Source organism: Pongo abelii, chromosome 19, assembly GCF_028885655.2.
Source record: "Pongo abelii isolate AG06213 chromosome 19, NHGRI_mPonAbe1-v2.0_pri, whole genome shotgun sequence".
NCBI lineage: Eukaryota > Metazoa > Chordata > Mammalia > Primates > Hominidae > Pongo > Pongo abelii.
Window position 1 is genome coordinate 70,583,097 of NC_072004.2, and position 21,568 is coordinate 70,604,664.

General features: G+C 55.5%; 1 protein-coding gene across 4 annotated transcripts in view; it reads left to right on the forward strand.

Moving 5' to 3' along the window:
• Nucleotides 1–1,347: 1,347 nt before the first annotated feature.
• The window catches only part of RARA (retinoic acid receptor alpha), a 48,609-nt gene continuing 28,388 nt past the window's right edge, over nt 1,348–21,568 (forward strand). The window contains exon 1 of one of the 4 annotated variants that reach the window (XM_024234701.3): nt 1,348–1,457. The gene's annotated coding sequence lies outside the window, so the exon portion shown is untranslated. Of the gene's footprint in view, nt 1,458–10,355; nt 10,572–15,125; nt 15,375–18,277; nt 18,416–21,568 lie in introns of those variants that run through there. The other 3 variants (XM_024234700.3, XM_054546305.2, XM_063718203.1) reach the window with 3 other exon arrangements.

Sequence of the window (21,568 nt, forward strand, 5' to 3'; positions counted from 1 at the left end):
TATAACTGTAGTGGTGGCCCAGCTGAGATCTGAGGATCTCCAAACCCTTTTGTAAACACTCATTAACTGCCTGGGAAGAACGAAGAGCCCTGTTTAACAGCTGGGAGAGAACTGAGGCACATTAGGGTGAAAGGTTTGACCTAAACTCACCCCATGGACTCCACCCTGGGGCCTTCCATCCTTAGTCCAGCTCCTTTACTCAGTTCTTCCTGCAAGACAGAAAGAGGTGGAGGCATTGCTGGTGTCTTCTCCCCTTCTAGGGAGAGGCCATGCCCTCTCCCCTCAAGTCTGTCCCTGACTTCCTCTGGCCCTTCCCCTCATGACGTTTTCCCTGCTCTGCTGCTAGAGATATGTGCAACTCTCCTTGCAAAATGTTCTCAATCCACAACTTCAGAATTCTTATCCAGCTTTCTCTTGCCCATCTAGCCCACCAAACCTGAATTCTCCCTTTTGAGCTACTGAGAAGACTGGCTATACTAAACTGAATCAGTGACCTTGAAGTTGATCTGTTGTATTGAGGTCCCTCTGCCCCTATATTTATCCTAAATGGTATCTAGGAAAATATTCTCTCTTTAACTTGTTTATTCTGGTCATAAAGATTCGGGACATCACTGAGGGCTGGGTAGGGGCACCAGTTGACCTCTAGGTTCTACATCCGGTTCTTCCACTGACAATTACCATTTCCAGTAATAGATGTAACCCAAAGTTCTTTTTTGTTTTTTTCTCCTTCCCTAACCCCACCTGTTTATACTCTTGCCTATATATGTATATTTGCAGACCCCACACGTTCCCAGATACACATGCATTGGTCTTACATGTTTCCCCTGTTTCCAGCTGCCATCTAAGTGAGCCTGCACTTTTTACATGCTGAAAATCTTTTTTCACCCTCGATGGCCTCCTAGGCACTTGGGAATAATTGGGAGGGATGAAGGGAGTCTTGCAGTCCATGAGGAAGAGGACAGAAGTGAGCGCCCAACCAAAATGAATGCTCCCTTTCCAAAATCTCTAGCTGAATGCCTTAGCAGGAGTGGCAGGGAAAGCGATCTTAACCCCACCTCCAGCACCAAAACCTAAATCCATCTGCTCAGGGCAGGCAGGAAGAAATGTCTATTTTCTCCTGTTTCAGGTCATCCTATCCTCGAGTTATCCATATGCTGTGTATTTGAGACAGGGAACTCTTCCTGTCCCCAGCCGATGACCAGACGCCCATCTTTCTTCCAGTGGGTTATTTCTCCCCCATTAGTCCTCCTCTCTGCGCCCGCTGACCCAGTCGGGGCTGGTGGAAGAGGGCGGGGAGAGCCTTCTGCTTGGCGAGTGGGCTTTAGGACCCAACGGGAACCCGTGCCTCTTGCAGCAGCCTAACCCAGAAGCAGGGGGGAATCCTAAATCGAGCTGAGAGGGCTTCCCCGGTTCTCCTGGGAACCCCATCGCCCCCCTGCCAGCACACACCTGAGCAGGTAGGACCATGCACACCCCTTCCCAATTCTTTGGCCGCCTTTGACCCCGGCCTCTGCTTCTGATCTAGCCGTTTCCTTCTCGCCAGTTCTGGCTTTCCCCATCCCTCCTCTCCCGTCGCTCACTGTAGTCCTGGGAGGTGGGAGCCTGGGAACAGTGGGGTGTCTGAAAGCTTAGAGCCCTCTGCACCCTCCAACACCCTTCCTGCATTTCTTCTGAGGCAGTTCCCATTCTCTAGCTAAGAGTGGGGAGTAGGGGGAAGGTCTGCCCAGGCCCCACGCCCTTGCACCCTCCTTTGCAGTATTGCCTAATACCCCTTCCCCCACCTCACCTAGACTGGAGAATTGGCAAGTGCTGAGGTAACAGAGAGAGGAGAGAGCCAGAGAGGGACCTGAGCTTTCCCGAGGGATTTCTTTCTTGCTTCCTCACCCAAAGAGCTCAGGACTTTGCCCCTACTCCCTACACACCTTGTAGGGGAACTAATGTCCCCTTCCAGGTTCATCTCACACTTGGGTGGCTAAAGGCTTTGCTAGAGGGTAGTGGAGGTTGTGAGCATTTTGGTGAGCTTTTCTTCTAGGAAAGTTCTTTCAGCTTAGAGCCCCCATCCCTGTCAACATCTCAACACCTGCTGCAGAAGCCCCCACCCCACCCCTGTGTGTGTGTGTGTGTGTGTGTAGGGACAATGTGATTGTAAGATCTAGAAGCTTTGGATAGAGGTGGCTGCATGCATTGAAGGGGAGGGATACCAGAGTGTGGCCCAGGCCAGAACAGGCTCAGTCCAGATGGCTAGGGAAGGGGGTGTGGACCAGATTGAGGAGGTCACCCAGCCTTGCCAGCTCCCTGAGCTCCTTGGCTTTCAGAATCTCAGGCTCCTGGTGTTTCTCTAGAGCTACAAGGTCCCCAAGCTTCTGCCCCACTACAGGCTCTCTGGGAGAGGGCTAGATGGCACCTACTGTTTACAGTGGCTTATTTTTCTCTCCTGTGGTGGGCAGAAAGGCCCTGCTCTCTGAAGATCTAGGGCATGTCATTCTGGTTTGGTGGGTTTACAGGAAGGGTGTACACTTTGAGTTACCATGTGTGAGTGTGTGTCTTGCTTCTGGGGGTAGTAGACTGGGGAGGGGGGTGATAGAAGAGACTGGTCACACTGAGGGAACTCCTCTAGCTCTCAATGTATAATAGGAGTGGGTGGCATGTCCCCATCTGGTAGCTCTGTCTAGGTGTGGGGTGTGCTCTGCATTCTTCCATGGCTCCCCGGGTCCCCTAAAGGTTGGTTTTGGAGGACAGGGTGGATAATGGAGTGGCTTCAGACTTCGTTCTGGTCTTGATCCAACAAGGAAAGTAGAGATTCTGACTGTGAGCAGCGGACTGGGAATCAGAGGCCTGAACTGGAGACTTAGCCTGGTTACTTAACTATGTGTGTTTATATAGGTCTTCCCCTTCGCTAAGCCTCAGTTTCTCCATTTGTAAAAATGGCTATCAGTAGCAAGCAGGGACATTGCCACTAAAACCACACAGATAATGTATCATAAAGCTCACTGCAAACGGTAGTAATGGCTGGGGGGATCTAGGATGGAATCCTCTTCCTAAATCTAGGTCAATCTCTCTGCCTTTAGTTTTCTTCCCCCATCCTTTGCCCATCTGGGGGATGGAGGAACTAGGCAGGGCTATTGCCTCGGTTACTGCAGAATTCCGCTAATGCAGGTTGTAACTGTTACCAGAGCACCTGTGGTCACAGAGTACAGATCTCTCCACCAGGCATTTCTTCCTCTGGGGCCCCATACTTGCTCCCCTGAGCCATGTCTCCACCTTCCTTCTGCCATCCCTGCTTGGCGTCCTTGTCTCTCTCTCCCCTGCCCAGTGGCCTCCTTGTCCGGCTCACTGGGCAGGAGCCCTAATCGGATTCGACAGCTGAGATATGTGTGGCGGCTAAGAGCAGGCGGGAGGGAAGCCAGTGGGAGGATGGTATGAGGACTGCCCCTGGCACTGCCCCGGCCTCCCAAGCACCACCTTGGGCCTGCTGATTTCTTACTTGGCTTGGCCCCAAGGAAGGGGTGCCAGAGGAAGCTCAGGAATGAACAGGCTGGGGTCTGGAGACTAGGAGAGCAGGAAACACACCAAGGTCCTCAGGACCTGGTTGATATTTGATGACCTTAATGTCAGTGTCTCTGACTCTGACAAGGAGGAAAGGACAGCGATGAGCCAGGCTGACCCCCGCCACCCCATTCCCATAGCCCCGCTTTCTTCTCTCTTCTTGTTCAGAAATGTGTTCACTTTGCCTCATCTAGCCCCTTTGGCCAGTACCTCCTTGTGGGTCACATCTGGGAGCTTCTGGGGGTGCCACATGTCTGCCTCAATCTGGATTGTTTCCTCCCCTCCAAAGTATTTCACTCTCTCTGGGCTGGGCGCCAGGACTCCTGGGTTTCCCGCCTGCCTGTGGTGCAGGGCTCCCCTGCAGGGCTCCAGAGAGTCGCTTAGCTGGTTTCCTTCCTCCCGTGTGGGGAGGGCCTTCCCCTAGGGCTGGGAGGTGTCAGGAATCCCAGGTGGGACAGGGGTGGGGGCACAGTAGCCTCTGGCACTGTAGCACCCCAGCTTCTCCCTCCTAGCCTCTGACTCAGCTTGGGGGCAGCACATGCCCAGCCTGGCAGGCATGGCCTATTCTTGCCTCCAGGCTTCTGTCTTTACAGAAGCCTACATCTCCTGCTCTCATTTTTTAGCTTTTTTCCCCATGATATCTGGGGGTGGCTGTCGAAATCCCTGGTTTTGGGGAGCAAGGGACTAACATAATTGAGGCTGGGGTACTATTTTGTCTTCCCTCCAGTTGGGCCAGGATGAAGGAGACTATCACAAACTTCCCCAAGACAATTCCTTCTGCCCTCAAAAGACCAGTCAGTGGAGCCAGGCCCTGCTCTCTGGGTGCCCACAATGTGGTTGGCACTGATTTGTCAGAAATTGGGAAGGTTTCCCTCTAGACCGCTTGCCTCCTTTCTCCTCCTCCCGCAGGGTAGGGGCAGCTCTGTGATTGCAGGCACTTATGGGCAGGCCTCCCCCTAGGGAAGGGGTGTGGGATGCCCCCAGGATGGCCAAGTTGGCACTAGCCCCAGGCTGGAGTGCTGGACATGATTCTGACCTGGGAGTTAGTGGGGGTAAGGCAGGGCATGGGCCTCCCTGCCCCCCTCATTTCCTGCTCTTTGGGCAGCTGTGGGCGAGAAAGGCTGCAGGGACTATTTTTAGTTGGTCAGTCCCCTGGCAGGAGGGACGTGCAGAAAAGCACGGGGCAGGCAGAGGGGCTGGCCAAGGTGAGGGTAAGCAGGCAGGCAGAGGAGTGAGGAAGGGCCAGAGGAGCAGAAGACAGAGCAAGGAGGCATGGGGAGCAGGGGCAGGATCTTACCCAGAGGGGCCTGACCCAGGTAGATGGGCCAGGCTGGACTGGGTGGAAGAGTCCTGGCACCCTTCAGGGTTTTCTTTATTCAGCTGGACTCAGAGCTGGAAGGGGTTTTAGAGGCTACCTAGGCAATCCCTTCTGCTTGCAGAGAAGGAAACTGAGGCCTAGAGAGAACACTCAATCAGTCACTGGCTGTGTTGAGACCTGAACCCAGGCCCTCCCTTTGCACCATTTTTCTGTTGTCATGGTTCCTCACCACACCTCAATGTGCTTCCCTCCCCTACTGCAGCAAGGAGGACCACGAGCCAGGCACACCTGGTCCATTTTCCCGTCTGCTTGTTTGTGCAGGGTCTCTGAAAATCCCAGCTTGGTTTGTTTATAAGTCTCCATGTGGAGAGAGTCTGTGTCCAGGCTGGAAGGAGGTCAGAGTTGGGTTTGTTTGGGTGGCCTGTGGCCACTGGTGTGAATGGAGGTGCTGGACAGGCTCCAGCAGGCTCACAGGCTGGTGAGCTGTGGGGCTAGGAGACACCTTACAGAAGGGACATCTAGACTCCCCAGAGCCTTTTGTGAGCCCTCCTCCTGCCCTGCCCAGGACCTGTGGGTCTTGGTGGTTGTTTGCCAATCTCCCCAACAAAAGAAGGGAGCAGGGCTGAGGAGTGGGGAGATTACCACTGGCTTCTGATCGCTAGTCAGAAGGAGGCCCCCTCTGAGGCCTGGAGGCAGGGAAAGTTGGGGCAAGTTGGGGTGTGTATAGGGAGAAAACTCAATGGAGAATTGTGGTCCCTCAGAATTCAGTCTGCTTTCTGTCTTCTGCCTCAGGCTCTCCCCACGGGCCACCATGTTGCACAGCTGCAAGGGGAACCATTCCATAGACTATGATGTGAATGGCACCCCCTGGGGTTGTTCAAGGCCCTGCCTGTGTAGCCACACGTGGTACATCTGTCTCCCACCTTCTTTGTCCAAATTAGTTCAGACCCACCTGGAAGGAGGTGTTCCAGACAGGCCTTAATCCAACACCCTCTCCCCTACCCTGCCTAATGCCACTCAACATCTCCTATTCCTCTGCTGCCCACCCCCAACACACCAAGCAAGTCATGGTGCACCACCAGTTGTGGTGCAGGAGCCCCTTCCCTTCTCTCCACTCAGTTTCTGTGTCTCTTGGGGTCTGATTTATCATGCCCCCCCATCAGGCCTACTGCAGTGTGTGAGAAATCAATAGTGCAAATGGATTGAGGCTGTTTAGCCTGTCACCTCCCCTTGGGCCCCACCAACTCTTCTGAGACTTGTGGAGTTGCTCAGTCCCCTTCTGGCTCAACATACGCATATTTAGTGGTTGTAGCCAGAGCACTGAGCACAGGAATTATTCTTTCTGTTCGTCTCTGTCTCATTCTCTCTCTCTCATATACTGGGCTGGTCTTAGCATGACAAATACTCTTGAACACTTATTTTCTAGTTTGGGTGGAGGGGCTTAAAGGGCAGTAGGCTGCCAGCCAGAGGTAGGGAGGGAGGCAGGTGGGTGAGGGATACGGCGGGTAGAGGGGTGGGGTGGGGGTGGGGACTAGCTGGGGAAGGGATTGGGTGACAGCCCACCCCATCAGCTCTGGTAACTCAATCCCTGCACCCCACCCTCCCAATTTCCCTCCTGCTCAACAACTTCAGCAGCTGCTGGCAGAAGCAAGGCTGGCAGAAGTGTGTATGAGTGCATGTGTGTATGGGGGGAGAGGGTGAGAGGGGCTGTGGGGGCAGGGAGTGCTGCCAGGACATGTTAAAGGAGACTCACAGCCTGGGTACAACTTGGGTGGCATGAGGAGGTGGGGCAGGTGGGAGAGTGGGTGGTGAGTGATGGGCAGGCTGCAGTGGGGGCAGGGCAGCCCAGGGGTCTCACAAAACTTGTTGGCACTGGAGCGGGGCCTGGTGTGGTGGGGGTGGGCAGTGGTGAGGGGGCAGGAGCTGGCACAGACATTGCTGGCCCCAGAATGCTGAGGCCCATTCTTCGCCAGGGGGCGCATGTAACCATGGAGGGACAGTCTGCCCCTGTCTCCAATCCTTGGGCCGTGCCTGCTGGGCATCACAGTCTTGGTGGTGACTAAGTCACTTCTGTCCTGGGGCTGGCAAGGTGCCAGGCTCAGCTCTTCTCGGTAGGTGAGTCACTGCCCTGGCATCTCCCCCGGATGCAGCTGAGTCACCCAGCCATGCCTGCTAGGCAGGTGGGCACCATGCTTGTGGTGGGGGTGGAGGGCTATGTGTGCAGCCCCCAGTGTCTTCTCTGATCTCTCTCTGGCATGTCCTGGCCCTACCCATAAACCTGCAGAGCCAGGCAAGGATGGCGCTTCTCCCTTGTGATCCACTAAGGGGTGAAGGAAGAGGTAGCAGGGCACAGAGTGGAGTGATACATGTTTGATTTGGAGTAAGTAAGGGAGGAGAGAGTTGAGGAGGGAACATTGATTGGATTATATATATATATACATATATATACACACACACACATATATATATTTATTTATTTTAACAAAAAAGAGACAGGGTCTTGCTATGTTGCCCAGACAGGTCTTGAACTCCTGGAGTCAAGCAACTCCTGGAGTCCCATCTTGGCCTCCCAAAGTGCTAGAATTAAAGGTGTGAGCCACATACCTGGCCTGGATTTGAATCTCAGCCCTGCCATTGACAAGCTGTATGACGTTGGGGAAGGCAATTTTCTTTCTGAGCCCCAGTTTTCTCATCTGTACAATGGCAACAGGAGCCTGCCCCTTCAGGACTGTGAGAATCAAATGGAGTGGGACTATTAAGGTACTTGTGGGAGGAGCTCCTGTTGGGATGAGCTAGGAGGCTTGGGAGGGGAAGAGGAGTCAGCTGGAGCTGGTTCCAACAAACTCCTGCACCATGGTCTTGGAGGGCCAATTGCTTCTCATCCTCTTCGGACTATCACTTAATGCTGTTTTTCAGGAGTTTCCACAGGCCGTGAGAAGACAGCCTTGTTGTACTAGAAGTGTGGGCCCTCCTAGGGTGTCTCAGAGCTATATTTTATCTCTTTCGATTACTGAGAACTGCCACTGGCCCTGGTACCTGTCCAGACTCTCTTCCTTCACTTCCTCTAGTTTGAAGAGGGATGGGGCTCAGACTCCTCCCCCAGCCTATCTCCTGTGTGCAGGGAAACAGTAGGCCCCAAGGAGTGTCCTTCCTAAAGAGTGAGGCGCCCCGAGCCTGTGGCTTTTCTCTCTCTGCTAGTTTCCTGCTGCTCCCTGGGTACCCTTCTTTCCTCCTGCATCAGGGTCCCTGGTGGGAGGGGGTGGTGGAAGCCCTGTTATGAGCCCAACACAGCTGGAGTTCAGCTGCTGCTGCAGATTGAAGACTCCTGGTCCCCCACCTGGGGACCTCTCCTGCCTTCTGCAGTCAAGCTTGGGCCTTGGACAGGTGGTACTGGTTGCCCTGGACAGGAAGGAAATGCCCCAAAGATGTGCATGCTATGTGTTTGTACACACGGGTGCTGGTCTTGTTTGAGTGTCTGACCCCTGCTGGGGGTGGGTTTGTGTGTATGAATTTTTCCCTCATCCACACATGGGGCTACTTCTGTGTCTGTGCAGAAGTGTGCCCCACCCTCTGCTTCATGCCCTTGTCTGCGCACAAATGTGTTTGGATGTACTTGTTCATGCATGGATGTGCATACATGCGTCGGGGATGTACACATCCCTGCCCTGAATGTGCACGTGGAAATGCATTTGTACCAGGATGACTGACCCTATGATGGCAGGTGTACCTGAAGGTCGTCCCACTTGGGAGGCAGTGTAGCTGTGTGCATGCATGCTTGCATTCTTGTGTCCATGAGCCTTCCCCTCCAGCCTCAAGGAAGGAAGACCGGTAGGATCTAGGTTGGGAGGTGTCTGTGGGCACTGGGGGTGGGCTGGCGCTGACTCCAGTCCTGGGCTGGTTCTCACCTGGGCAGAGCTCCCTGCTGTTGGCGGGGCTCAGGCTGGAAGGCTCTTGGGGGAGCGCGGCTGGGGGGTAAGGGGTTAAGCGGTGGCGTCCACATCTGGGAGCCATTGGCGCATTCCTGCCGGCTGAGCGCATGTTTGCGGATGAATCTGGACAGGACAGGGCGGGAGGGGCTGGGCGGGAGGTTCGCACCGGCGGACGGAAATCCAGACGGGAGCGGGAGACAGCTCCGGCCCAGCGGGCGGGAAGGGGCCTGGGGAAGCGCGGCCCAGCACTGCTGGGGCAGTTTCCCGTGCGCCGGCCCTCAGAGCAAAGCGTCCCGCCATCCTGGCTTGTCCTACCTTACCATGGCTCTTGGGCTAAAGTCAGGGACAATCAGATACTTCAGTTCTAGACCCGGCTCTGCAACCGGTGCGACCGTGCACAAAACCCAGTGCCTGCTCTTGGACTCTCTTTCCTCGTCTGTAAAGCGGGGTCCGTCGGACCAGTGGGTCTGAGAGCTCTGCCACCCGGTCACGCTGAGATTCTCCTCACTGGGCTGGAGGCCTGGGAGTGCAGCACTTCCCCTTCCAGTGGGAAGTTCTGTGGGGGCACTTGTGGCCACTTCTCTGCCTGGGAACAGGGCGAGAGGGGAGTATTCTAAGCAATTCTGCTTCCCCCTAAGCCCGCCAGTGGACTGCTAGCGATGGGGACAGGATCCTCCCAAACAGAGAAGCAGGCTGGGAGGGGGGTCATGACTGTATTGGGGACTGGGGGTCTCTCAGATGGAGGGTGATTTAGATCCTGTCCAGCTGGAACATGAACAAGAGCTTTCCTGGCTTCTCCAGACTTGTTCGAGAGAGAGAAGCTTGAGTCGTTGTCTTTGAGCACGAAAGGGTGCTCCTGGGCGCCCCTACTGGAAGATCCAAAAGTCTTGCCCTTTGAGGAGGAAAGTACTTTAAGGGGGCTGGGAGGGTTGGGTTGAGCCAGAGTTCCTAGGACCTACTGGAGCTGGAGAGGTGTTTGGGGAAAGAAGAGATATACTTGCGGGAGATCTACTCCTGGACTTTTTTTTTTTTTTTTTTTTTTTTCCCCTTGCAGCTGAGATAATTAAGATCCAGGGAAGGGAAGTGACTTGGTCAAGGTCACACAGCTCTCAGTTCCAGCTGGTCCCTAGAAGAGGATTATAATTATAGGATTCAGGGGCTTGACAGCTAGGGCAGGAGTCACCGCACTCACTTCCATATTATGCCGCCGCCTCACTTCTCAGGTTTAGGTGTGGGTGTGTGTGTGGTTGAGGGGAAAGGAGTGTAGGATACCACACGCTGCGGTCTTCTCCACCGAGCGCTATTTTCATTCTTTCCGCAGAACCTCACCCCCTTCTTGCTCTGAATCTTCGGTTCTGGGTCTGAGGGAGGGATTCTCCCAGATTCCCACGGTCCAGTCTTCAACTAGGAGCGGCTCCTTTAAGACTCGCCCTTCCCGGGGTCTATTAAGGAGAGGCGGGGGCGGGCGTGATCCTGTAGATCCGCCCCTGACTGGTGATTGGTCGGTGGGCGGGCAGGGCGGGACTGAGGGACAGGGCCTCCCCCCACCTCTGCTCCGTACCCTCCGCCCCTTCAGTCTGGGGCTCCGGGTAAAGTTTCAGCCTCCGCACGTGACTCGCTATGGCCGCTGCCGTCGCCCCGCGCCCCTGAGCCGCGGCCCCCCGGACGGCTCCTCTCCCGGGACCCCGCACCCTGATGCCGAGCAGCACCAGGGCGCCGGGTTAGGGCAGACGCTGTGCTCGCGGGCACCCTGAACGGGTTGCGTCCCCCGCTGCGAGGTAATTCCTCCCCCGGGGATTTTGGGGAGCCCCTGGTTCCTGCAGGCGTCGGGGCCCCATGTCCTGCCCCAGATTGGCGCTGCGGGAGGGGACTGGGTACCAGGAGGCTTCCGACGGGAACCCGGGGTTTCCTGGGCTTCCCATCTCGCTGCCGCCGTGTCCAGGGTGGGGGAGCCCCGTCTGTGAGTCTGCCTGCGCCGTGTCTTCGCGCGCAGCCTTGAGGCGTCTGGGGCCGTCTGCTGCGCGTGTCCCCCGCGCTCGAGCTGTTGCAGAACCGCCGCTGGGAACTTCTGTTCTTTTTCTCTTTAATAACAAGCAAAACAAAAAGACTTGAATTCAAACCTGTTTGGGGAGAGATCGGATGCTCAACGGACTAGCCCCCTCTCTTTTTCCCTCCTGTTATCTGAGCTGCCCTGTGGTTTGGGGAGAATCAGCCAGGGGGCCCACTCCCACCAGAGGGAGCCGGCCGGGGGCGGGGCCCGTTCAGCTGGTGTCCCCCGTGGAATTAGGGGAACCGTCAGAATTGGGTGCGGGAGCCAATGCAGTATGTGTGTAGGGGTGTTCCTGGGTCTTGTGCCACCATGGGGTGTGGGAACTTTTTGGGGTGAGGGGAAGACGGAATAGACTGACTTGTCGACTTTGCTCTGCTGAGGGTGTCTGGGACCTGGTGCCACCCACGAGGCTTGGAAGCTGCTGGCCAGATGTGTGTGTGTGAGCCTGTTGTGGGGTTGGGGGGACGGCTGGGAAATGAGCTTGGCTATGTCCCCTCGTCTCCTCTCTGGGCACTGCCCTATTGTCAGGCTGCTCCTTGCGAAAGGAAAGACAGGCCTCCAGTGTGCTAGGGTGGGGATGGGGACCAACTAACCCGGAAACCAGACAGAAGAGCTCCCCAGCCTTGGAGATGTTTCCGCACCCTCCATCCTGTCTTGGATCAGATGCCCAGTGTGATGGCCTGGAAGGGTACCTCCTGCCCCCTCTGGCTCTGTCTTCTGTAACCAGGTTGCCTTCTGTCTGATGGCTGTGTGCACATATGTGTATGTAGATATTCTTGGAAAGGATTGTTTCTGAGAACACCCCCCGACCTCGCCACCCCCTGCTGCTTACCCCAAGGATCACTTCTGCCCCTGACACTCCCCCTCCTCAGTTTCCTGGCCAGGACATTCTGGGATGTCTCTTATACCCTTCCCTGGTTGCAGTCTTCATAGGGCAAGATTGTTTTGGGGGAAGTGGTTCTGCAAGGACCTTCCAGGTCTTCCTAGGAAATTGGACCTCAGGCCCCAAACTCTCCTACAGGGCTCTATGAAGAGGCTGTGCCGGGGAAGCCCCAGGTTGGAGTGGGGGTGGCTTGGAGCCTTGGGGCTTCCCCTGGAGGGGGCGGGGGGGCGGGTGGAGATGAGGCTGGGGGAAGGAACAAGAGAAAAAATATTTGGAGTTGGTTGTATGATGCTTCTTCCTGGAGGAATAAGAGGGGGTGGTTGTGGAGTCAGGGAGTTTGTGGCTGTGAAAGATGGTATGCTGGAGGGAGCTGGGACATCAGTACTGCCTGGGAGTCTGGACCATGTGGTGTCCTGAAAGAGAGGTCAGGAGGGTCAGACTGGAGTAGGCTCTTGGGAGCTGAGGATCTTGGATTTGCAAGGATTTTGAGGGTGTGATTGAGTGTATATGAGGTGTCACTGCAGGGGTTTCACCATCAGACTGGCGACGGTGGCACAGACGCAGTGGCAGTTCTGAGAAGATCCTGGGGTTGAAATGGCTTAATCCTGGCCACCTCCTCCTTCCTATAGCCCCTAAATCTCTATCCCTTCAGTCTGACCCTAAATGCCCCAGCTGCCACCCTGGGACACCTTTTTAGTCCCCTTTCTACTCCCAACCTTGAGGCAGCCTGGCAGGAAGCCAGCTGTGGGCAGCCCCATCCTGATCGCCCATGTGCCTCCCCCGCTGGGCACAGTCACCCACACATGCCATGACGTGGTTCCTGCCACCCCGTCTAAGTATGGGGGAGAGGACATTGTCTGAGTGGCCCCTCAGGTCTGTTTTGGGGACATTCACCCAGACCCCAGCTAATGAGTGCCCCTTCCCCTAAACCATTTAGTCTTGGAAGCTGACTCTGCCCTCTGGGACCTTTCCTCCCAGGCCACTCCTTGCTCAGACTCCAGTCTCAGGTGGGATGGTCCTCAGAAGCGTGTGATGTGAGGGTGCGGCCTGTCCCAAAATACAAACCCCAATGCCCAGTTTCCAGTCCTTTTGGAAGCATGGGCAGGACAGGACTTAGGCTAGGCTGGAGGGGTAGGTATGTTTTGACCTCTGTGGGGTCTATTAATATTTGGGAGCACTGCCTGGGATCTGGGGTGATAGGCGTCTGGGGATGGTAATCCTGTCCCTGCGACAAATAAGCGGGGTAATCTCTGCTTGCTCAGTACCCACACCCATCTTGTGTCGGTAGTTTTGGGAGTGTGGGAAGCTGGCAGGGCCCCTGGCAAGATGACCAGGGTTGTCTTGACTTACTGGGTTTTGGGAAAGGAGTATGGCAACTGATACCCCGGCTCCCAGGGCTTTGGCTGAACATTCTCTCTGACGCCTGCTGTCTTTCCTCCCTCTACTCCCCTCTCCACCCTCTGGCTGCTGTCTGGAGCCCACACGGTTTGTGGGGGGATGCGCGGTGGGGGGCAGGGCCTGGATCTCCGTGTGTGTCCAGGGAGTATTCTCGGAATTGGCAGGATTGGCTGAGGGTGTCTGGGTGTCCCCGCAGGGTGGGCAGCATGTGGGGACCTGGCCTAGTGTGAGAATGTGTCAGCGTTGGTGTGTCTGTCCCCAGTCTGGCTCGGGTGTGGGTGTCTCGGGTGTGGGTGTCTCTTGCTTCGTCTGGATCTTGCCTCCCGCTCCAGTCCCGCCCTCCCCTCACTCCCCGCTAGCTGGGACCGCCTGCTTGCTCTCCCTCTCTCCCCACAACTGGAGCCTCCCTTGCCTGTTCCTGGAATTTGGAGAGGAGGAGGAGGAGGAAGAGGCAGGCAGACAGACCTCCCACACTCTAGCCCGCCCACCTGGCATCATGGGGAAATGAAATAGGTGCTATGGAACTACATTTTCCCTGGCTTCCCTAGACCCTCCAGCACACATCATGAGGGCCAGGGGCCAGCTCTTATGGAAAGGCCATGGGCTGTCCACCCCTCTGGCCAGTGACATCTCCTTCTACTTAACATCCTGCCCCAAAGGGCCCCTGCTGGACCTCCAGGCACCACTGTCAGCCTGGGGAGCCGTTGGGGGGATTAGGCTGCTGCCAGGCTGGCCCGCACCTGTTGCCAACCCCAGCCCTATAACTGGAGCTTGCTAGGGAGGGGGCTGCAGAATGACAGGTGTAATTTCTGCAGCTAGTCAACTCCACCCCCCCAGCTGGATATGCCTTTCCCTTCTGCCGGAACAAGGAAAGACTTCCCCTTCGCCACTCCAAGTGTCAACCTGATCTTATGGATGATGCCCCTGTCCTGCCTGATGAGCCCCACCCCCATCCCTGGCTGCAGAGCTGGGCTGCCCTCCTTCAAGTTTTCAGAGCTGTGCTGCCCTGGCAGGGCTGGGGGTGTGGGGGTGTGTAGATGGGGGTGGTTCTCTGTTAATGTTTTAATTGCCTAAAAACTGGGAGCTCAGCTCTGGGCCAGTGGGGAGTCTGGGTCTGGCTGGCCGCCCGGTTTGAGCTAAATATAGTCTGGGACATCTGCAGAGAAGGGGAGGGGGGTGGAGGGAGGTTCCATTCCCCCACCTTCAGCCAAGGTGCCCTCGTCTGGGCGGGCACCTTGGAGCAGTGAGGGGGATTCCTCAGCACAAAAGGCAGGGGAGAGGTGGCAGGGGAGAGGTGGCAGGGGCTAGGCACAGTTGGGACCTTGCTTGCCTGGAGGCCAGTAGATGCCGGAGATGAACCTGGAGGCTCAGGACAGGGCAAGAGTGGGGCACGCCGGGGCTGGGTCCTCTGGCTGTTCCCTCTCCCCACAGAGTTACTTGAGGTCAGGCAGTCTCCATGTGTCACTGTACCCTGCAGGCAGTGTCACCGTGACCCACTCACTGTGTGTCTGTGTGTACACACCTACCTTGGAGTGGTTTTATCCTGGCCCTCCCCCCAGAGCCTCTGTCCCCTGGGTCCTACCGCAGGTCCTCAGCCCTCCTTCCCTCTGTCCCTCGCCCCACAGTGAAACCTTCAGCCCAGGAATCGAGACTTGAGAAGGGGAAGCTGCGGTGGGGAGTTCTCTGATCTCCAGTCACGGCAGGAAGTGGAAAAGAGGGGGGTTAAGGGGGGGACCCATGAGTGGCAGGCAGGGAGGGAGAGCCCTGTCAGTCCTGTGACCCATTGTGCAGAGCAAGGTGGGGGTTGGCCCCCTTCCTAGTGGTCTCCCTTCCCTCCAGCTCCAGGTAGGAGAAACCTGGGGGACAGCTGATTCCCCAGGGGCTGCAAACAATCTTCATCACCCCCCCAACACTAAGAAAAAAAATGTCTTCCTGTCACGTGGCTGTCACTTCCTGTCCCACTGTGGTTCCTGGGATGTTTGTTGTTGGTTGCCATGGTGATGTCTGCCGTGGGCACTACCCCTGGTTCTTGTGGGGAAGGAGCTACCCCTCCCTACCAGGCTGGGGGGGTACTTGGGGGACTTGACTAGGGGGTCCTTTCAGGCTGAGTGTGTGTGGTCTCTGATGCCCCAGATTCTCCAGGACCCCCCAGACTTCTGTCTGTGGGGAGGAGTCACTGCCACCTACTCAGACTGAGTGCTGGGGAGACTGTGACCGCATCTGGCTGTGCCTGACTGTGGCTGTGACTTTGTGAGTCTGACTGATTTTGCAGCCCTTGTCCCCACTGGCCGGGGTTCCTCTCGCTCATAGAGATGCCCATTCAGGGAACCTCTGTGCTCCCTATCTGTCCTCATATACAGTTCTGGAGCCTGCTCCCATCCTGTGTTCTGATGGAAACCACCTTCCCCAGGGAGTTTCTGAGGCTTCCTGGACTCCAGGCTGGAGTGTCAAGGGGCTGTGGGGCAGCGTCCCTGGTTGCATGTGTTTGGGGCTGGGGAGGTGGGGGCTCTGCAGACTATGCCTTCCCCTGCACACACAACCTGCACCTGCTTCTCCCTTTTCCGGCAGGCCCTCTTCTCTAAGGGGAAGGCCATGGGGCTCTGTGACCTATTATCCCTACCCCCCTGTGGGCTTCCCTGTTCAGCTGGGGATGGTGAGGGAAAGAGATTCCCCCTAGTTCTAGCCCTAACTGAGTAGGCGGGTGTGGAGTAGGAAGTTGCTGGGGGGGGTCAATGGGTCGGAGCGGGGGTATGGGGCAGGGCACAGTCTGACTCAGGCCTGGTCTGGGGTCAGAGCCAAAAGGATATCCTGAGGCAGGACTTGGGCGGGGGGTGTATTCCTGGATTCCCTGCAGCGTGGGTCCCCAGGGTGGGATGCTGAGAGGGGGCTGGTACCATCTAGTCCTGCTGGCAGTTTGCCCTGGGACTCAGAATATGGCATATGCAGGGTTGGGCTGAGCTGAGGGGAGGGGTGAGGGCTGCTGCAGCCTATCTCCCCACCCTGGCCCTGCCTGTATCGCTGTCAGCTGTCCCCTCATTGTGAGAGAGCTGCGCTTCCTGCTTGGTAGCATAGAGGGGAGGTAGTGGTGAGGGGGACAGCTGCCAAGGTGAGGGTGGGGAAAGCCCCGTGCCAGGCTGGATGTGAGGTCGGTGGTTTCCAAGCTAGGGGGTCCCTTTTTGTCTGTGCACCTTTGGTCCCTCACCCAACAGAGCTGCCTGTGTATGGTCCACACATTTCTGTGGTCTGGCTGCGGCCTCAGTAGGCTCATCTCTTCCTCTTCCCATTTTTTTTTTTTCCTTCCCTGTGGGTTGGTCCCTCTCTTGAGGCCTGAATTACCCCCTGCCCTTTCACCTACTCGCTGCTTGGAGTAGGGAGGCTTCAGTTCTGGTTCTAGGTGGACCTCTCAGACACCCTGGGCTTCAGAGGTCCTGAGCATGTCCCCCGGGGGATCTGGGGATGGAGGAGTTGGGAGCACAGCCCTGACCAGCAGAGACCCCCACTTCCTCCTCCTAGAACCTGGACTGCCGCGAGCTTGGGTTGTCCAGTCACCCTTTCTGCCTGGTATCCAGTCACTGGTGAGATTATGGTGTGTGGGGGTCCTGCAGCTCTGTGTAGCTGGGGAAAAACCCTGGGCTGAGTGGAGTACAAGCTGTGGAGACATTGGACCTATTCTTTTGGGACAAGGCACTGTGTCTTGAGGCAATGGGCAGTGGTAGCACCCGGAAGTGAGACACTAGGCTTCCTCCTTCCCCTGACTCCCAAGAGGACATGCTTATGTCCTGCACCGACTAGGGCAGATTTTCAAACCAGTCCTAGCTCTAGCAAGGCTGGCCTGGGGTTCTGTGGGGTTGGTGGGGAAGAGGCACCCTCCAGCTATCCCAGCCACCCTCAGGTGATCCTTTTCCAGCCCTCCTAGGGTAGCCTCTTTTAAAATGAGGCTGGGCTGGCCGGGCATGGTGGCTCATGCCTGTAATCCCAGCACTTTGGGAGGCCGAGGCGAGCAGATCACAATATCAGGAGTTTGAGACCAGCCTGGCGAACATGGTGAAACCCCGTCTCTACTAAAAATACAAAAATTAGCTGGGCGTGGTGGCAGGTGCCTGTAACCCCAGCTACTCGGGAGGATGAGGCAGGAGAATCGCTTGAACCCGGGAGGCTGAGGTTGCAGTGAGCCAAGATTGCACCATTGCACTCCAGCCTGGGTGACAGGGTGAGACTCCATCTCAAAAACAAATAAAAAATAAATAAATAAATAAATAAATAAATAAAAAAAAAGAGGCTGGGCTAACTTGGCTTCCTGCAGCCCAGACCCTGGTGAACAGACAGGAAACAGAGGACCCGAGTGGCCGGATTGTAGGCTTGCCAGGGAGGAGAGGGGTGAGAGCCTTGGCCAGAGGGGACCCTTGAAAAAGCGGGGAGTAGTCATTGCTGCTCCCCAACCCCTGTCTGCAGATATGAGGGGCGCTGGGGAGGGGAGAGGTTGTGGCTTTGTATGTATGGGAGTGTGTTTTCCTGGAAAGTTTGTAAATGGTTCGAGTTTTGAATCTACTCTGTTCTGCCTTGCTTGGCCAGCTCCTGGTGGGATAGGGGTCCAAAGGCGGCAGGGCTTTGTTTCTGCCAGGGCTAGAGTCCCTGCTGCCCAAGTTGAGCTTGAGCTCTGGGTGTCATTTGCATATGATTCACTGTCTAGAATGCTTAGGAAACCCCCAGTCTCCCCTTCTTTTAAGCTCCCCAATCCTTTTCCCCTTCTCTCAGCCCCTCTGAGACTACCTGACCTCTGTTTCTTGGGAACCATTGTTTTGGGGGAGACTGGACAACAGAGAGAGTGAATGAGGAAGGGAGGTTGGGGCCAGGCCCGGCTGGGTTTGGGGTCCCCTGCTCTTCTGTCTTGAGTATACGGGAGGAAACGGTCTATTTCTCTTCCCCTTCTCCCCTCCCTAAATCCAAAGGTTTCCCTTTTTTGGTTTGTGAAATGAAAGAAGGGAATTTGGGAATGGATTGTGGTCAGGCCTCCACCCACACCCCGAATATCCCTTTCCCCACATCCCTCTCCTCCGTCTGAGGGAAGCAGACCCTGGGAAATGGCTAATTCTCCCTCCCGGCCCTGTCAACAGATGTTGCCCTGGGTGGGGTGAGGCAAGGGAAAGCAGGCCGACTGCTGAGGGGCACCAAGGTGGTGGCAAGAGGCGTGGGGATGGAGGGCTCCAGTTGCCCGGGCCTCCCCTGTGCCAAGCTCTGGTCTGGGTGCTTTCCAGGACTTCCTGTCTGAAATCGCACAGCTCGTTGTTGAGGTAGGCAGTTCACAGGCGAGTAAACAGATGCTTAGAGAGGTTAAGTGACTTGCGTAAGGTCACCCAGAGTGGCAGAGCTGAGATTTGACCCTTCCGACTTCTGGTTCTTTCTCGCATCTTCGTGGCTCAGAAAGCTCTCACCTTTTTCTCTAGGTGTGTGACTCTGGGGTGTAACGCGTGGGCAGCCAGGGACGCTGATGCTGGGGAAGGGATCCTGGCACCTTCTGAGGGTGAGAGCAGCTCCAGTGGGCAGGGGTGTGGGGCTGGTTGCAGGTGCTCCAGCCCCCTACCCCTTTTTCTGCTGTGCTTAGGCTAGGCTCGGTATATTGGAGGTATGGGCCTGTGGTTTTCTCTCTCTCAGGGGAGGGTGCCCGTGGGCAGTGGAGGTGGCTGGCATAGGGTGGAGGTTGGATGTGGGTAGTTTGTTTTCCCTCTCTTTGGTACTGGTTTCGATTCTCTGCCGAGGACTTCTCCACCCCTGGGGTGTAGGGGGCTGGGGCTCAGGTGTCTCTCTGAGGGTCATAGCTTCTGATGGACCTTCTGAGGCAGAGTCTGTGCCCTTTCAGGCCCACCCTGGTCATCCCTGCCCTTGCCCATCCCTGTTCTCTGGTCTTTCTGGCCCTTGGCCTATTTCTGTGACCTTTAGCCCCTCCTGCGGCTCAAGGCCCTCCCCAGGGAGCTGAGTAAATTTGCACTGAAATTTGCAGGCAGAGCTGGGTTAGGCTTTTTGGAGGCTCTGATAGGGGTCTGGGGAGGCCTTCCAGCCTTGCCCTGTAGTGTGTGTGGGTGGTGGGCTGGGGGTGAGGTGGGGGCAGTGGGGATTGAAGTTTGATTCAATTTCAAACTCCTCCGGGGCAGAGTTGAGGTGGCTGTGGTTTTCTCTTCTCTGGGAGCAAGGGTGGGTTCCAGAGGGTCCAGGCTGGACTGAGAAAACTGGCCTCCCAACCCCCAAAGGCTGGGTCAGGATGCCTGGGGTCTGGAGTGATGGCTTTCTGGGCCTCAGCCTGGGTTACGGAGGCCTCACTTTGGGTTAGCTGCCCCTTGGGCCTCACCTTGAGAGAGGCAGGCCTCTGTGGATGTGAATTCACCTGAGTGTTTGTGGACCCAGTGCATGGGCTGGGCCCACAGGGAGGACCTCAGAGCATCTTCTGGCAGAAGCAGCAGGTACAAGGGCCACCCTGGCTGTGTGAGGTCCGGAGAATGTATAGTTTGGGAGACTGTGGGGCTGTGGTTGTGTCTTTGGGGAGCTGTGTACTGGGGCCCATGCATGCAGTTTCTGAGCTGTGTTCATTGTGTGGTGGAGCCCAGGTGTGGAGAGATGGTATCTCCAGGTTCCCTCTCCTCACACACACAGGCTGGGGCTGCAGGCGTGCTCTTGCCCACCCAGATGTTTTCTGTAGACCTGCATGCATGAGTTTGTATGTGTATTTGTGTGTGAGGGTCCAACCGTAGGAACTGATGAGGTTCCGCCAGCCTCTTCTTCCCTTGCATGGCTCCCCTAGCTCCAGTTCCCGTTGTGTGGGGCCCCACAGGAGTTGGGAGGGGGCCAGGGCGGCAGCTGGTCCAGTGGGTGGGGCCCCTGTTCCTCTGACATCAGCCCTCTCAGCCTAGGAGGGAATTGGCAGGGACCTCGGGTAGGAAGGGGGCTCTTTATTCAGGAGTGAGGAGAGAGGCCCTGTGATTGTCATAATGAGTAACAGTAAAAATCATGGTCCAGATTTTACTCCTGGGGCAGCCTTCCCTCCCTAGCCCAGTACCTGTCCCCTCCCACCCTCTCTCCCTCAGTTCCACACAGGCTGGCTGGCTCAGCTGGGCCAGAATTCCTGGCCTCTTCCACCGTGGCCTTGGCAGGAACTCCCCCTTCCCAGGCCTGGTCTTCAACCAAATGCTGGCCATGTGCTTGTCCCCTGGACTCCAGGTTTGAGGCTAGAGTCTGGAGTTCAGAGCTTGGAACCTAGTGTAGCCTGAGCTTGGGGTGGAGTGGCAAGGTATAGGGGGTGTTGGAAAGGGACAGTCCTTATTTTGAGTCTCTGTGGCCATTTCTTTTCTTTCTTTCCTCTTCTTTTTAAAACAGCTTTATTGAGATATAATTCACATACCATAAAATTTACCCATTAAAGTGTACAATTCAGTGGTTTTAGTATATTCAGAGTTGTGCAACTACCACCACAATCAATTTTAGAACATTTTCATCACCCTAAAAAGAGCCCCCATACCCAGCAACAGTCACTTCCCATCTTCCTCAAATCCACACCCCAGCTCCTGGTAACCACAAGTCTGCTTTCTGTCTCTATAAATGTGCCTATCCTGGATATTTCATATAAATGGAATCCTACAATATATGGTCTTTGTAACTGGTATAATGTTTTCAAGGAATATCCATATCGTAGTATCAGTACTTCATTCTTTTTTTGGCAGAATAACATTCCATTGTAGGGACATACAACATTTTATTTATTCGTCAGTTGAAGGACTTTTGGGTTGGTTCCACTTTTTGACTATTAGGAATAACGCTGCTGTGAATGTTCACTTATAGTCTTTCTGTGGACTTACGTTGTCATATCTCTTGGGTAGATACCTAGGAGTAGAATTGCTGGGTCATATGCTACCGCTGTGTTTAACCTTTTGAGGAACTGCCAACCTGTTTTCCAAAACAGCTATTCTATTTTACATTCCCACCAGCAATATATGAGGATTCCAGTTTCTCCACATCCTCGCCAGTACTTGTTATTATCTGTCTTTCTTATTAGAGCTAGCCTAGTGGGTATGAAGTGGTATCTCATTGTGCTTTTTTTTTTTTTGAGATGGAGTCTCACTCTGTTGCCCAGGCTGAAGTGCAGTGGCGCAATCTTGGCTCACTGTCTCCCAGGTTCAAGCAATTCTCGTGCATCAGCCTCCTGAGTAGCTGGGATTACAGGCATGTGCCACCACGCCTGGATAACTTTTGTATTTGTGTTTTTTTTTTTTTTTTTTTTTTTTTGAGACGTAGTCTTGCTCTGTTACCCATACTGGAGTGCAATGGTGTGATCTCAGCTCACTGCAACCTCCACCTCCCTGGTTCAAGCGATTCTCCTGCCTCAGCCTCCCAAGTAGCTGGGATTACAGGCACCTGCCACCATGCCCAGCTAATTTTTTAGTAGATTTTTGTATTTT